Source organism: Manis pentadactyla, chromosome 8, assembly GCF_030020395.1.
Source record: "Manis pentadactyla isolate mManPen7 chromosome 8, mManPen7.hap1, whole genome shotgun sequence".
In the NCBI taxonomy this organism is placed as follows: domain Eukaryota; kingdom Metazoa; phylum Chordata; class Mammalia; order Pholidota; family Manidae; genus Manis; species Manis pentadactyla.
The window spans coordinates 45531865-45548829 of NC_080026.1; positions in this window are offsets into that span (position 1 = coordinate 45531865).

Below are 16965 nucleotides of genomic sequence, written 5' to 3' on the forward strand. Positions count from 1 at the left end.
GTGGGAATAAATGACTGTCTCTGTACGTTTTAGGTGACTGCATACCCTCTCTCCTTTCCTCAAATTTAACCCTCTTGAGGGTAGATTTGGCAACACCGACAGAGCTTGCACCTGAGTCACGCTATGTGAACAAGAATGCATATCACTGCCTGTGACTTGTCTGTGTTGCTGAGCACAATTAGGCCCAGTGTGGACCCCAGAGGCTTCCAGTCCAGTGAGGAGGAGAAAGTAGGCAGTGCAAACAGTGTCCTACCAGTCCCTTGTCTTAGTTTGTAAATGTCAACGATTGACTTACAGTGGAATACTGGCTTTTACTCTGTGCCAGGAGCAGCACAAACAGATTTCCCAGTGCCGAGAAGGAGGCACATCGCCCCTTCTGAGGCTTAAAAGGCTGAATGCCACAGCTGGGTTTTGAGGCCAGATCTGAGAGCTCAGGGTCCATGCTGCTTGGTGATCATAATTCCTGTCCTAATGTCCTGCATCCCTTTCATTGAACACAGTTGGACAAATGTGCTGTGATCAAATGTATATCTTCTCCTAAGGAGTATCCCAGGGCCCCAAAGGTCTTTAGGGGGCAACACTTTCTTGGTAGCTCCCAAAGGGAGTCCAGCTGCTCTGGGCTGGGGCCTGATGGCTGAGCGGATGGTTTTGATGGGTGAAGAGGAGTTTGAGGATGGCTAAGGCTAGTGGAGGGGGGATTCTAGCCAGAGGGAAAAGGCTTCATAATACCACAGTATTATTTATAGTAGTAAAAACTGTAGACGAACTAAATGTCCCTCAATAAAAAGCTAGATACATCAACTGTGGTCTGCTGTACCACAGAGAGGATGGATTACTCTCCATGCATGAACATGAATTAGAGTTATGTGGATGAAGCTCACAAAAATAAGGATGAGCAAAGAAAAACAAGTTGTAGATTACACATTTGTGATATTGCTTTGGAAGGCTTAGAAACATCCAAAATAATAGCAGGGGTCCTTGCCTATGTGGCTAGGAAGTGATAAACACAATACTCAGAGTATGCGTTACCTCTGAAGAGGGAGCTTTCAGCTGTATGATTTATTTATGCCAATAACTTATTTTTTAGGCAGGGTAGGAGGAACACAAGTGGCCATTATAACATTCTTTGTATATTTTGGCAATGATATTCTTGTATGTTTGGCAATATAATGAAATTAGTATTTCATAAATAGATTTATTTCTAAGTATATGCAAAAGCCAGAAGCATTGCAGGTCCTATGTGCCATAAGAGAGAAAAGAGAAGGACCATCTTTGCCTGGCTTCAGCGTTTAAGTTTAACATATTTTGCCTGCAGAGGGTGGAGCTCCTTCTAAAACAACTGGAAAAGGCCAGTGTGGATGAACCCAGGTGGCAAGTAGCTGGTATCTGCCCAGACACCATGACCCTTCCCTGATCAGGCTATGCCCCATCACCCAATATCAGCTGCCCAGAGCCCACACTCAAAGCAGGGACTGCTCAATTTGGGGATAGATGGAAAGAAGGCAGCCACACCAGCTGTCCACATACTGAGAGAGCAGGGCTGGAGGGCCTCAACAACGTCTGCTCCTGAAAAGCCATTGATTTTCCTGACTTGGGCTCCCTGCAGGGGGGAGGAACTGAAGTCCCAACTATTATTTTTGGGATACCTGCTCTGGGTTGGGCACATTCCACAGCATCCCTGGGAGGTAGGGGCTGGGTGCCCTTTTATGGATGGGCAAGGTGAGGCTTTACCAGAGTGAGGAAACTGCCAAAGTTTGCAAGGCCATGACGTGGACAAAGAGGGCAAAGGGCCAAGAGGAGGTGGAGACTTGTCATGCTTGCTTGTCCACCCCCAAAAGGGACACCTCACCTGCCCCTTGGCATTGTCTCCTGGAAGTACTCTAAGGTAAGGTGCTTCTGTAGAGCTCAGGAGCAGAGATTTCCTCCTGGGGAGAGTCTCTCCTGTGGGTGTTTGGTGGGCAGTGGATTACCAAAACCCAGAGCTTTTTGTTCTCAGGCTGGAGGCCTGGCTGGCTTTCACTGCTCTAATACCGCCCAAGCATGAAAGTGGGATGGGCCCAGTGCTGGCAGGAGGTAGCCCTCTTAGATGTGGTCTCAGGCCTCCGGGGCCCCTCTTCACAGCACCTCAGAGCTGACTCCTGCTGAGGGACAGGCCCCCAGCCAGGGGGTAGGAAGGAACCTCCTATCTGCTGAGCATTATCTCTGCACAGACCAGTTAGCACACTCAATCCCCCCTATGCCTCTGTGCCTCTGCGAGGTTCACTGTGATTACCCCAGGAGGGGAAACCAAGACTCCAGATGCTGGAATGACTTGCCCAAGGTGAGTTGACTAAGATTCACGATTTGAACCCAATCGTGCTCTGGACGTTTGTGCTCAGTCCTCTGTTCTGTTACAGTCCTTTGCCCGCCAGCCTCAGCCAGGCATGGTGGGCAGCTGTGCACAAGGTTCTGGCCAACCCAGCCTACACCCAGCCTTGTGCTTGCCCACTGAGGAAGGCCTCAGGAGTTGACAGCCCTACTGGAGAAGGCAGGATCTTTCTTCATTTTGTGTTGCCAGCAGGCCCTGGAATCTCCTAGGCAGGGGCCATGTCCCCAGCCTTCTCTAACACAATGGCAGCTTTCTACCCATCACCAATCTCATTTTTAATTACTTCTTGAATGTTCAAAAATTTGTGGTGGATTAAAAAGCCCAGGTTTACATTCTGCTACAAGTAATAGAAACCCCAAATAAAAATGGCTTAAATGAGAGAGCAGCTTATTTCATGATAAATAGTAATATTTTGAATATTCGGTTAAATACACTATATGATTAAAATTAATTTATCGGTTTATTTTTATCTTTTTCAGCATGAATACTAGAAAATTTAATTATGTGGCTTGCATTATATTCCTATTGGACAGAGCAAGTCTAGAGCAATGGTTCTCAACCAGTGGTCACTTCACCCCCCAGAGAATATACAGGAATCTCTAAGGACATTTTTAGTTGTCACAACTCAGGGAATGGGGTGCTACTGGCATCTAGTGGGTAGAGGCCGGGGATGCTGTTACACAATCTGTAACACACAGCATGGACCCCCCACAACAGAGATTATCCAGCAGAAAATGTCCACAAAGCTCAGGTTGAGAAACCCTAGTCTAGAGGTAATTCATCCATGGCTCTGTACAATGTCAGGAACTCAGCCTTCTCAACCTATTTTGTCATGTGTTCCTTCCAAAGGTCATAGCACAGTCTAAAATGGCTGCTGGAGTTCCAGCTATTAGGATAGCATTCTATCCAGCCACAAAGAGGAAGGGCAGAATAGGAACACACCTTCTTTCTCTCTTTAAGGAAGATAGATGTACATACCACTTCTGCTTACTTGGAGCATTAGTTGGAACCTAGTCACCTGGCCTCACCTTTTTATCTGGGAAGCCAAGAAATGTAGTCCTAGGAGTGGCATGTGCCCAGCTAAAAATAAGGGGTTTCTTATTGAGGAAGATAGAAGAGTGGATCTGAGGAGGAGTCTAGTGCCTGCCATACCTTACCAAAGCACCAGGCAAGGAATAATATTCCCATTTTACAGATGAAAAAATAAAGGCACATGAGTAAGGGGACTTTTCAGCACAAAGAATGAATATCATACTCAAGCATGAACTGAGGCCATCTCACTTCTGGTTGTCTCCTCCTCACACCCTGCAATCTTACACATTTTTGTCCCTTGAATCCCATTGGCCAATTACACATACTGTCATCTCCATCACCACTTCACTCACTCTCTTGAGAGGAGAACTTCTCAAAGATGCTTCTTCAAATTCAGGTAACATCTGTAGTCTACTTGATAGCACTATACAAATGTCAGGTTCTTAGCTTTGACAAATGTACACAGTATCCTACCTAACATGTTAACAATGGTGGACATTGGGTGAAAGGCATATGGGAATTCTCTGTATTACATTGACAACTTTTCCATAGGTTTAAAATTATTCCACAATAAAAAGACTCTTTAAAAAATGTTCCTTCAGAATTCAAATAGTCAAACTGATACATTTGGGCATGGGAAGTTTGGTTTTCTTAAAGCATCACTGGCATTTATCATCTGGCACACAGTCCAGACAGGATGGACATATTCTAACAAATAACAACTGTATATCCAGCCCTTAGCATGTTCCAACTGCTTTTCACTAGCCTAGTTCTACAATGTCAGCTGATGTTACCATTTTACAGATGAGGTTGCGGAGACCTGAACCATCAGGCAACCTGACCAGGACACATGACTAAGAAGTGGAGGAGCTGAGATTTGAATCCAGGTCACTTTCACTCCAAAGACCCTGTTACTGCCTTCCACATGCCCTCTGCTCTGTGCCCTGTACCTTCAATCTTTTCAGCAGTCCAACTATCCTCATTCTGGTGAGACCTGCTCTACTCCCCACTCTGGACTCACAGCAAATTGCCCTGGGCTGAGTCAGACCCAAGCACTTTGGCACACTGTCTTCCCTCCAGGGACCAAACGAGAGCTCTGCTGTCTGCTTTACACCATTGCAAACCTCCCAGTCACGAGTGCCAGCTCCTGCAGGGAGACCGCATTTAGCCCCTCTTCCCCAGCTGGCTGCTGCTCCAGAGAAATGGGGAAGGCAAGGAGCAAGCCTGCCAAGAGAACCTCCCCAGGGGCACACTTCCCACTCATTGTCCTTTATCCCATTTAACTCTTTCATCATCCTAAGGAGGCAGATATCATCATCTACCTATTACTTGTCTAAATTTACACAGCTGGAGGGTAGTGGAGTGAAGATGGGCCATGTTGTCTGGCTCACACTCTGCCTTCTGCCCAGCCTGCAGGGGAGCCCCCAGCTGGGACCAGACTCAGGGACAGCTCCACAGGAAAGCAAGAGACATTGGGCAAGGCTGCGGAGACTTGGTGCCTGAAAGAAGGAGGCAGGACTGAGACTCAGGTAACTTTCTTACCTTGCCGCTGTTCATTAGAAAGGCTGGCTCCACTGGCTCCATGCCTTTATACACTGGAGTCTTCTGCCAGAGGAGCTCTCTCTGTCCAACTCATTCACCCTAACCCTACCCAGAAAGGATGGACCAAATATCGCATCTACCATTGTGTCTTCCTGAAACCCCCAGTGATGGAAGTGAAGACTTCTCTTTAGAGGGCGTAAATGCATAAAGAAAAATAGAATGGGAAGAGACAACAGTCACAAAGGTTTGGAATCTGGAAAACGGATGAGGCCATCTTCATCCTTCTGATGGAGATGTTTTCTCAACCTTATATGGAAGTTTCATGAATGTGCAGCAATATCAATGCTGTTACAAAACTGCCAAATGGCCAAGAGCCATCAACTGACTGTCCGAAGCACCCTAATTTTACAGACATGAAAATATTAAAATATTACATTCTTAGAATCAATAAAATATGCTGGTTCATCACAACTATGAGCCCCACCTTGTTATGGTCAATTTTTTTTAGGACTACATTTCCCAACCCTCCTTGCAGATTTGTGACCTAGTTTCAACCAATAAGATGCCCCCATCTAAGGCTTTGATCTAGAAGTGACGTGAATAAATGGGCTGGGCAGAGCATCCATTTTGCTGGCATGAGTAGCAGCAGAAAAAGTATTAATTTTCTGAGATTAGTCAGACCAATAAAGCTACCGTTTTTCTGAAAACATTGCCAAGACTTGATTCTTCAGCCCTTTTAACAATTCTGCAAAAATAAATTACTTTCCACCCCAACTATTTAGAACTGCCTGCTTGAAATTTCTTTTCTTTCCTTCTTTGTTAACAAAACCCTGATTTTATCAGGGCTTAGCAATTTGTACATAGCTAAAAATTGCATTTCCCAGGCTCCCTCAAAGAAAGGGCTAACCTCTGGCCAATGGGATGTGAGTAGAAGTTGGTGAGCAGACCTTTAGGGAAATTCCTCAGAAGGTGAGCTGATGTCAGTGTGTCCCCACAAAGTAGGACCCCTCAAAGGGGTGGTGTGGGCCAAAGCTAGAGTTTCATTTTATGATTGTTCGTAGTAACTATAGGGGCACATATTCAAGAGAAGTATCTTTGAAACAAAAGTCACACCCTGCAATGCATGTTTGCAATTATGATAAGGAAACAAAGATATGGAACCTCAGGTCTCCTGCTGTCTACTGATAACCCCACAGGTCATGGAGAATGCTCTTTAGGCTCTGTACACATTTATACTTAGTGATACTGTGCCTGAACCCCGGTCAGCTGCAGAAGGAAACGTGGGGTACAAATTGGAAAGTGCTTCTGCAGATAATGTTAGTGTAGTAAATATCTGTCAGGCTGCACCCTGAGTTTATTGCCTTGCCTCTTTTGCAGGTAAATTTTTAACAAGCTGACCACCAATGTGGGTTTTATTTTATATTTGCAAGATATGTCCTTGAATAATAATTAATGTCCTTAACTAAGTGATGTAACTGATGTGTTAATTATCTTAATCTTGGGTATCATTCCATGGTATATATGTATATCAAATCATCATGGTGTACCCTCTAAATATGAACAGTTATATTTGTCAATTATTCCTTAATAAAGTTGAAGGGAAAATGTCCATCCTCTGGAAAACAACTATGAGCCCCACCTTGTTATGGTCAATTTTTTTTAGAACTACATTTCCCAACCCTCCTTGCAGATTTGTGACCTAGTTTCAACCAATAAGATGCCCCCATCTAAGGATTTGATCTAGAAGTGACGTGAATCAATGTCCATCCTCCATATTTACAAGTCCACAAATACAAATTTTCCATCTATTTTCCCTACATCCTTTTTGATACCCTCAGAAGTTGATTTTATTTTCCTGGTGGTCCTATTTCTTAGTGTTTTAAATTGGAATAATTCTGTTTGATGAAATTTAAATTATTATTATAAATCTCTATGTAGATTAAGTGTTCCTTCTTTAACATTTGTTTCAATGTGCCACTGTCTATACTGGATATAACATTCTTCAACACTATATTCTGTTGAACCGAGTAGTGAAATCTGAATATCATCTTTCCCACCTCCAAGTGCCTAAATACTTACATAAATATGTTTTATAGCAAAGAAAAATGGGAGGGAGAGCTTAATCAGTTAACCAATTTCCTTTTCCCCTTGCTTTTTCTTCCTGTTGCCTTGAAGGCAGATGTGAAGGCTGGAGCTCAGGATACAAATTTGTGACAACTAAATCCCATTCTAGCATTGAGCAGAAACACAAAAGGAGTAGGAATCCCTAAAAGCCTCATGAAGACACCATTTCAACCTTGGATTGCTCATTAGATCTTAGCTGATATTGATTGATCCTCATTTGGTACCTCATAGTGGAAGCTGCAAGTTAGAGAATCTAAAGTTTAATAATTGACTGAATGGAAAGTGTTGAGTTTGGGACTTTAAAGGTAAAGAGGTGGTATGCTGGGAAGTTGTTACCATCAGTTATGTGGTAGTGAAACTTTTGGTCAAATTGTTGCCTGTGGTGCTTCGGGAAGAGCTCTTTGCCAACCAAGGCAGTAGGTTAGGGCACAAGGTGGGCAGGTGGTAGAATGCTGGCATGTGTTGGCTCAGTTCCTTCTGGCTGCTCTAAGCCAAGTCCTGTAATAAAATGAAAACCCAGACCAGAGCCAGCTGCTAGACAGGAAAAGAGGTACCACTCTGCCTCCAGCCTGAAATGAGGGTCCTGTAATTTGGAGCCTTGCAGAGTTGAATTCAGCCCATCCCATTCCCCACTCTGTGGGATGAATGTGAAGAAGAGTTTTGCAGGGGATAAGAAAACTGGCCTCCTGGACTTTCAATCTTCTTACAATCAGAGTTTTCTGCCAGAAGACTAAGGAACACCTACCAGGAAGATCACACTAAGGGTATTGCCTTCCCGCCCAAATCTATTGTTTCAAATGACCTCAGGGTATGGGCAGGGGAGGATGGGCCGAGGGGCTGGATGTAAATACAGTGAAAGCTCCTGTGGCCAGGATTCTCACCTGGCCCCCGTCGGCTAGCTCACTACACATGTGTGGGCAATACGTTGCTATTGACTCTATATAACAAGCTCTGCCCAGTGCTCTGGGTGACATGGTGGCATGGCTGCAAGGCTGCAGGAGACCAGAGGCTGGAGTGGTGGCAGTGCAGAGGACAGAGACAGAGATGGCTGTGGGGGCAGAGAGGCCCAGAGGCAGAGACTGGCTTGCTGCATGCAGACCAGCTCTGAGTGGATGGGATTGCAGTGATTGACCTGTCATCATGGGAATAAAGTTGGGTATAAAAACCCTTTTACCCCAATAACTTTCCATTGTCGTTGCTTGGTCTCATTGAATCCATAGTGAACTTGCCCAGGGCTGAGAGCCACTGGCAAGACACTAGGGCAAAGGGGAAACTGAGCAAGCTGAGAGGTCAACAAGTACAGAACCCAGATTTTTCAAACTTAATGAAAGGTTATGGCAATAAGTATAATTATCATGGGATTATGGGATTAGGGTCCAAAATTTATTAAGAATTCCCATAAATTAATGACAACAAGAAAAACCATTCAAGTGAATAATGGGCAAAAGAACTGAAGCAGCATTGCCCAGAAGAAACCAAATGGCCTACAAACCTATATACCATTGTTACCATAATTAGCAATCAGGAAAATAAAACTTCAGGCCATAAAATAAAATTTCATAGCCAGGTTAAAACTTTTTTTTCAAACTTTTAAAAAAATTAAGGTATCATTAATATACACTCTTATGAAGGTTTTACATGAAAAACATTTTGGTTAGTACATTCACCCATATTATCAATTTCCCACCATACCCTATTGAAATCACTGTCCATCAGTGTAGTAAGATGTCACAGAGTCACTACTTGTCTTCTCTGGGCTACACTTTCTTCCCCATGACCCCCTCCACACCATGTGTACTAATCATAAAACCCCTCAATCGCCTTCTTCATCCCTCACCACCTGTCCTCCCCCACCCCTCCCCTTTGGTAACCGCTAGTCCCTTCTTGGGAGTCTGTGAGTCTTCTGCTGTTTTGGTCCTACAGTTTTACTTCATTGTTATAATCCAAAAATGAGGGAAATGATTTGGTACTTGTCTTTTTCTGCCTGGCTTATTTCACTGACCATAATACCCTCTAGCTGCATCCATGTTGTTGCAAATGGTAGGATTTGTTTTCTTCATATGGCTGAATGGTATTCCATTGTGTATATGTACTACCGCTTCTTTATCCATTCATCTACTGATGGACACTTAGGTTGGTTCTGTTTTGGCTATTATAAATAGTGCTGCAATAAGCATAGGGGTGCATATGTCTTTTTGAATCTGAGATCTTGTTTTCTTTGAGTAAATTCCTATGCGTAAAATTCCTGGGTCAAATGGTATTTCTATTTTTATTTTTTTGAGGAACCTCCATATTGCTTTCCACAATGGTTGAACTAATTTACATTCCCACCAGTAGTGTAGGGGGGTTCCCCTTTCTCCACATCCTTGCCAGCATTTATTGTTCCTGGTCTTTTCAGTGTTGGCCATCCTAACTGGTGTGAGGTGATATCTTATTGTGGTTTTAATTTGCATTTCTCTGATGACTAGCTATGTGGAGCATCTTTTCATGTGTCTGTTGGCCATCTGAATTTCTTCTTTGGAGAATTGTCTGTTCAGATCCTTGGACCTTTTTTAATAGAGTTATTTGCTTTTTGGTTGTTGAGGTGTGTGAGTTCTTTATATATTTTGGGTGTTAACCCTGTGTTGGATATGTCATTCATGAATATATTCTACCATACTATAGAATGCCTTTTTGTTCTACTGATGGTGTCCTTTGCAGTACAGAAGCTTTTTAGCTTGGTGTAGTCCCATGTGTTCAATTTTTCTTTTGTTTTTCTTGCCCGACGAGCTGTGTTCAGGAAAAAGTTGCTCATGTTTATATTCAAGAGATTTTTGCCTACGTTTTCTTCTAAGAGTATCATGGTTTCATGACTTACATTCAGGTCTTTGAGTCATTTTGAGTTTACTTTTGTGTACGGAGTTAGACTATCACCCAGTTTCATTCTCTTGCATGTAGGTGTCCAGTTTTGCCAACACCACTTGTTGAAGGGGCTGCCATTTTCCCATTGTGTATCCATAGCTCCTTTATCATATATTATTTGAGCATATATGCTTGGGTTTATATCTGGGCTCTCTATTCAGTTCCATTGATTTATGGATCTGTTCTGTGCCAGTACAAAATTGTCTTAATTACTGTGGCTTTGTAATAGACCTTGAAGTCAGGGAGCCTAATTCCCCCAGCTTTAGTCTTCCTTCTCAGGATTGCTTTTGCTATTCAGGGTCTTTTGTGGTTTCATAGAAATTTTAGAACTATTTGCTCTAGTTCATTGAAGAATGTCATTGGTATTTTGCTAGGGATTGCATTGAATCTCTATATTGCTTTAGGCAGGATGGCCATTTTGACAATAATTCTTCCTATCCATGTATTTATATTTATTGGTATCTTCTTTAATTTCTCACATGAGTGTCTTGTAGTTTTCAGGATATAGGTCTTTCAATTCCTTGGTTAGGGTTATTCCTAGGTATTTTATTCTTTTTGATGCAATTGTGAATGAATTCATTTCCTGATTTCTCTTTCTGCTAGTTCATTGTTAGTATAAAGGAATGCAACAGATTTCTGGCTACTGATTCTGTATCCTGCAACATTGTTGAATTCAGATATTAGATCTAGTAATTTAGCGGTGGATTCCTTAGGGTTCTTTACATACAACATCATGTCATCTATAAACAGTGACAGTTTAACTTCTTCCTTACCAATGTGGATGCCTTTTATTTCTTTGTGTTGTCTGATTGCCATGGCTAAGACCTCCAGAACTATGTTGAATAAAAGTGGGGAGAGTGGGTATCCTTGTCTTGTTTCTGATCTTAAAGGAAAAGCTTTCAGCTTCTTGCTGTTAAGTATGATGTTGACTGTGGGTTTGTCATATATGGCCTTTATTATGTAGCGATACTTGCCTTCTTCACCATTTTGTTGAGAGTTTTTATCATGAATGGATGTTGAATTTGGTCGAATGCTTTTTCAGTATCTATGGAGATGATCATGTGGCTTTTGTCCTCTTGGTTGATGTGGTGGTTGATGTTGATGGATTTTCTAATATTGTGCCATCCTTGCATCCCTGGAATAAATCCTACTTGATCATGATGGATGATCTTTTTTATGTATTTTTAAACTCAATTTGCTAATATTTTATTGCATCAATGTTCTTCAGGGATATTGGTCTGTAATTTTGTTTTTTTGTGGTGTCTTTCCTTGGTTTTGGTACTAGAGTGATGCTGGCCTCATAGAATGAGTTTAGACCTATTCCCTCCTACTTTTTGAAAAACTTTAAAGAGGATGGATATTAGGACTTCACTAAATGTTTAATAAAATTTAGCGGTGAAGCCATCTGGTACAGGTATTTTGCTCTTAGGTAGGTTTTTGATTACCAATTCAATTTTGTTGCTGGTGATTGGTCTGTTCAGATTTTCTGTGTCTTCCTGGGTTAGTCTTGGAACATTGTATTTTTCTAGTTGTCCATTTCTTCTAGGTTATCCAATTTGTTTGCATATAATTTTTCATAGTATTCTCTAATAATTCTTTGTATTTCTGTGGTGTCTATAGAGATTTTTTCCTTTCTCATTTCTGATTCTGTTTATGTGTGTAGACTCTCTTTTTTTCTTGATGAGTCTGGCTAGGTGCTTATCTATTTTGTTTATTTTCTTGAAGAACCAGCTCCTGCTTTCATTGATTCTTTCCATTGTTTTACTCCTCTTGATTTTATTTATTTCTGCTGTAATCTTTATGATGTCCCTCATTCTACTGACTTTGGGCCTCATTTGTTCTGCTTTTTCTAGGTTAATTAATTGTGAGTTTAGAATGTTCATATGGGATTGTTCTTCTTTCCCGAGATAAGCCTGTACTGCAATATAATTCCCTCTTAGCATGGATTTCGCTGCATCCCACAGATTTTGTGGGGTTGAGTTATTGTTGTCATTTGTCTCCATATATTGCTTGATTTCTGTTTTTATTTGGTCATTGATCCATTGATTATTTAGGAGCATGTTGTTGGGCCCCCATGTGTTTGTGGGCTTTTTTGTTTTCTTTGTGTAATTTATTTCTAGTTTCATACCTTTGTGGTCTGAGAAGCTGGTTGGTACAATTTCAATCCTTTTGAATTTACTGAGGCTCTTTTTGTGACTTAGTATATGATCTATTCTTGAAAATGTTCCATGTGCACTTGAGAAGAATGTGTATCCTGCTGCTTTTGGATGGAGTGTTCTGTAGATGTCCATTAGGTCCATCTGTTCTAATACGTATTCAGTGCCTCTGTCTCTTTACTTATTTTCTGTCTGGTTGATCTGTCCTTTGGAGTGAGTGGTGTGTTGAAGTCTCCTAAAATGAATGCATTGCATTCTATTTCCCCCTTTAATTCTGTTAGTATTTGCTTCACATATGAAGGTGAAACTGTATTGGGTGCATAGATATTTATAATAGTTATATCCTCTTGTTGGACTGACCCTTTTATCATTATGTAATGTCCTTTTTTTGTCTCTTGTCACTCTCTTTGTTTTGAAGTCTATTTTTTCTGATATAAGTACTGCAACTACTGCTTTTTTCTCCTGATTAGTTGCATGAAATAAATTTTTCTATCCCTCTACTTTCAGTCTGTGTATATCTTTGGGTTTGAAGTCTCTTTTAGGCATATAGATGGGTCTTACTTTTTTATCCATTCAGTGACTCTCTGTCCTTTGATTGGTACATTCAGACCATTTACATTTAGGGTGATTATCGATAGGTATGTAATTATTGCCATTGGAGGCTTTATATTTGTGGTTACCAAAGGTTCAAGGGTAATTCCCTTACTATCTAACAGTCTTATTTAACTCACTTAGTATGCTATTGCAAACACAACCTAAAGTTTCTTTTTTTTCCCTCCTTTTTTTCCTCCCCCATTCTTTATATATTAGGTGTCATATTCTGTACTCTTTGTCTATGCCTTGATTGACTTTGGGGGTAGTTGATTTGATTTTGCATCTGCTTAGTTTGTTCTACTTTGCTGTGGTTTTATTTCCCCTCGTGACAGCTTTTTAGCCTTAGGAATACTTCCATCTATAACAGTCCCTCCAAAATACACTGTGAGATGGTTTGTAGGAGGTAAATTCTCTCAGCTTTTGCTTATCTGAAAATTGTTTAGTCCCTCCTTCAAATTTCAATGATAATATTGCTGGGTAGAGTATTTTTGTTTCAATGTCATTCCATTTCATTGCATTAAGTATATGATGCCACTCCCTACTGGCCTGTAAGGTTTCTGTTGAGAAGTCTGATGATAGCCTGATGGGTTTTCCTTTGTATGTGATCTTTTTGCTCTCTCTAGCTGTTTTTGTTTTGTTTTTTAGTTTGGTATCATTAATCTACAATTACACGAGCATCATTATGGTTACTAGACTCCCCCCATCATCAAGTACCCACCACATACCCCATTACCATCACTGTCCATCAGTGTAGTAAGATGCTATTGAATCACTATTTGTCTTCTCTGTGTTGTACAGCCCCCCCATACCCCCCCACTACATTATGTCTGCTAATCGTAATGCCCCTTTTTCTCCTTATCCCTCCCTTCTCACACATCCTTCCCAGTCCCTTTCCCTTTGGTAACTGATAGTCCATTCTTGGCTTTTGTGAGTCTGCTGCTATTTTTTGTTCCTTCAGTTTTTGCTTTGTTCTTATACTCCACAGATGAGTGAAATCATTTGATACTTGTCTTTTTCTGCCTGGCTTATTTCACTGAGCATAATACCCTCTTGCTCCATCCATGTTGTTGCAAGTGGTAGGATTTTTCTTCTTCTTATGGCTGAATAATATTCCATTGTGTATATGTACACATCTTCTTTATCCATTCATCTACTGACGGACACTTAGGTTGCTTCCATTTCTTGGCTATTGTAAATAGTACTGTGATAAACATAGGGGTGCATATGTATTTTTCAAACTGGGCTGCTGCCTTCTTATGGTAAATTCTTAGGAGTGGAATTCCTGGGTCAAATTGTATTCTATTTTTAGTTTTTTGAGGAACCTCCATACTGCTTTCCACAATGGTTGTACATGCCCACCAACAGTGTAGGGGGATTCCCCTTTCTCCACATCCTCACCAACATTTGTTGTTGTTTGTCTTTTGGATGGTGGCCATCCTTACTAGTGTGAGGTGATATCTCATTGTGGTTTTATTTTTTTGGTACCATTAATCTACAATTACATGAGTCTCTACCTATTTTTAAAAGTCTGTCCTTAGCCTTGATATTAGCCATTTTAATTATTATATGTCTTGGTTTTGTCTTCCTTGGGTCCCTTGTGTTGGGAGATCTGTGCACCTCTATGGCCTGAGAGACCATCTCCTTCCCCAGATTGGAGAAGTTTTCAGCAATTACCTCCTCAAAGACACTTTCTATCCCATTTTCTCTCTCTCCTTCTTCTGGTACCCCTATAATATGAATATTGTTCCATTTGGATTGGTCACACAGTTCTCTCAATACTTTTTCATTCCTAGAGATTTTTTATTCTCTCTGTGCCTCAGCTTCTTTGTTTTTCTGTTCTCTAATTTCTATTTAACTTACTGTCTCCCCCACTTCATCTAATCTGCTTTGTAAGCCCTCCATTATATGTTTCATTTTAGGTACTGTATTTTTCAAAGTTTGTATCTCATTCTTGAATTCCTCCCTGAGTTCTTGAATATTTTTCTGTGGCTCCCTGAGCATGTTTATTATTTTTATTTTGAAATCTCTTTCAGGAAGATTGATGAGTTCAATTTCAGTTGGCCCTCTTTCTGGTGTTTGTGGGATTTGGGTTTGAACCCATTCCTTTGACTTTTCATATTTGTAGGTGATGCCCTCTGGTGCCCAGAAGCTCTATTCTCTGGAGCTACTTGGCTTCTGGAGTGATGGCAGGGGTCACAGGCAAACAGTGATGGTGCCTATCAGGAGCGAAGAGCTCTTTCCTGCTTCCTGGCTGAAATTCCTGTCTCCACTGCCAGAACCAGTGGGCTGAGCATTCAGGGAATAGCCTCTATGCTATGCACTTGTAGCTGCCATGGGTGTGAACAACCTCTTGCTGGCCTGGTGCAGTGGCAGGGGCAGTCAGTTTGCAAGCCAGTCCTGGCTGTGAGGAAGGGGCAGAATGCTGTGTCACAGTGGGGGGGCCTTGTAGCTGCACTGTCAGCCATAGGGATGAAATGCCTGAAGCTCCTGAAAGTTCCCAACCTGCTGGGCAGTGTGCCTGGAAAATTTTGTCCACCTGTCCTTTCTCCTGAGCAGCAAGCTCTGCTCAATCCTTGCCCTTTTAGCAGTCCTCTTGATGTTAGAAAGTCTCTCTGACTGCCCACCTTTCCTTTGTCCCAAAGTGGCTGGAATCTCAGTCTCTCCAAGTATTCTGCCTGTCTTAGCTTTCCAACCCCACTAATCTCCAGAGTACCATGCAATGTAGGTTTGTGCTCCGAGAGCAGATCTCCAGGGCTGGGTGTTCAGCAGTCCTAGGCCTCCACCCACTCCCCACTCCATTTCTCTTACTCACCCCCAGGTGAGCTGGGGTGGGGGAAGGGCTTTGGTCCCTCCAGATCAAGGTTTTGGTACTTTATCCTTTTCTTTTGAGGTCTGTTGATTTCTACAGGTATAGGCAGTCTGCCACAGCCCTCTTTCCTGTTGCTCTTTCAGGATTAGTTGTATTTGCTATGTTTTCATATTATATGTGGTTTTGGGAGAAGGTTTCTGTCTCACCTCTCATGCCACCATCTTTAAGCCTCCCAGGTTAAAACTTTAAATTTAGAAAATACTGAGTGTTGGGCAGGATGTGGAACAGTGCTGAGGGTAGTGGTGGTATAAATTGGTAAACTATTGTATGAAACAGTCTGACAGGGAACAAATGTGCACATTCTGCCCCCATGTATATTCCCTGGAGAAATTCCTGAACTTGTGTGTGGATAAAGTGAAGGTTCCTATGGCCAGGATCTTCACCTGACCCTAAACTAGTTGACAATGTAGTTGGCCTACTGCTAGGCTACTGCTTTCACACATGAGGCAATGAGCTGTTACTGTCAGTGTTACTATATAAAGAGCTCTTCCCAGTGCTCTGCCTGGAGGAAGATGGAGATGGCATTGCAAATACCAAAGAGGCAGACCGTGATTCCAGCACTCACCTGCCACCATGACAATAAAGCTATAAAGTGTGAAATAAACCCTTTTACCACTCATTGTTTAGTTGTTATTTGGTCTCACTGAATTCTGAGTAAACTTGCCCTGGGGCAATACCCCTCAGGTGAGACATGAAAGCACATATTGTAAAGGAATACATAAATATATAGAAAATCAGGAGTATAAGTGTCACTGGGAGGAAACAGGGGTTTTAGTTTTTATATGTCCATAACGTTATATGCACTCTTTTATATATGACACTTCACAATAAAAACAAAGCAAAAGGCATGAAGAGACAAGTTGTTGGGCTATGGTTACTGAAATATAGATTTGACCAGAAGAATATACCTGTCTTGCCAATGGGTTTCAGCCCTGGGCAAGTTCACTATGGATTCATTGAAACTGAAATATGACAATGGAACATTCTTGGGTGAAAGAGTTATACTCAACTTTATTCCCAACGTGGCGGGTCAATCACTAGAATCCTGTCCACTCAGAGCTAGTCTGCATACATAAAGCTGGTCTCTGCTTCTGGGGCTCTCTACCCCCAAAGCCATCTCAGTCTCTGTCCTCAGCACTGCCACCACTCTAGCCTCTGCTCTCCTGCAGCCTTGCAGCCAGGCCACTGTGTCACTGAGAGCACTGGGCAGAGCTTTTTATGTAGAGTCAATAGCGACATATTGCCCCCATGTGTGTAGTAAGCTAGCTGACCAGGGCCAGGTGGGAATCCTGGCCACTGGAACCTTCACTTTATCCACAATACCCTACAAGTAAACTAAGTCACTGTATTACCAAAAAATAGAAAATAAAAGGCTAGCC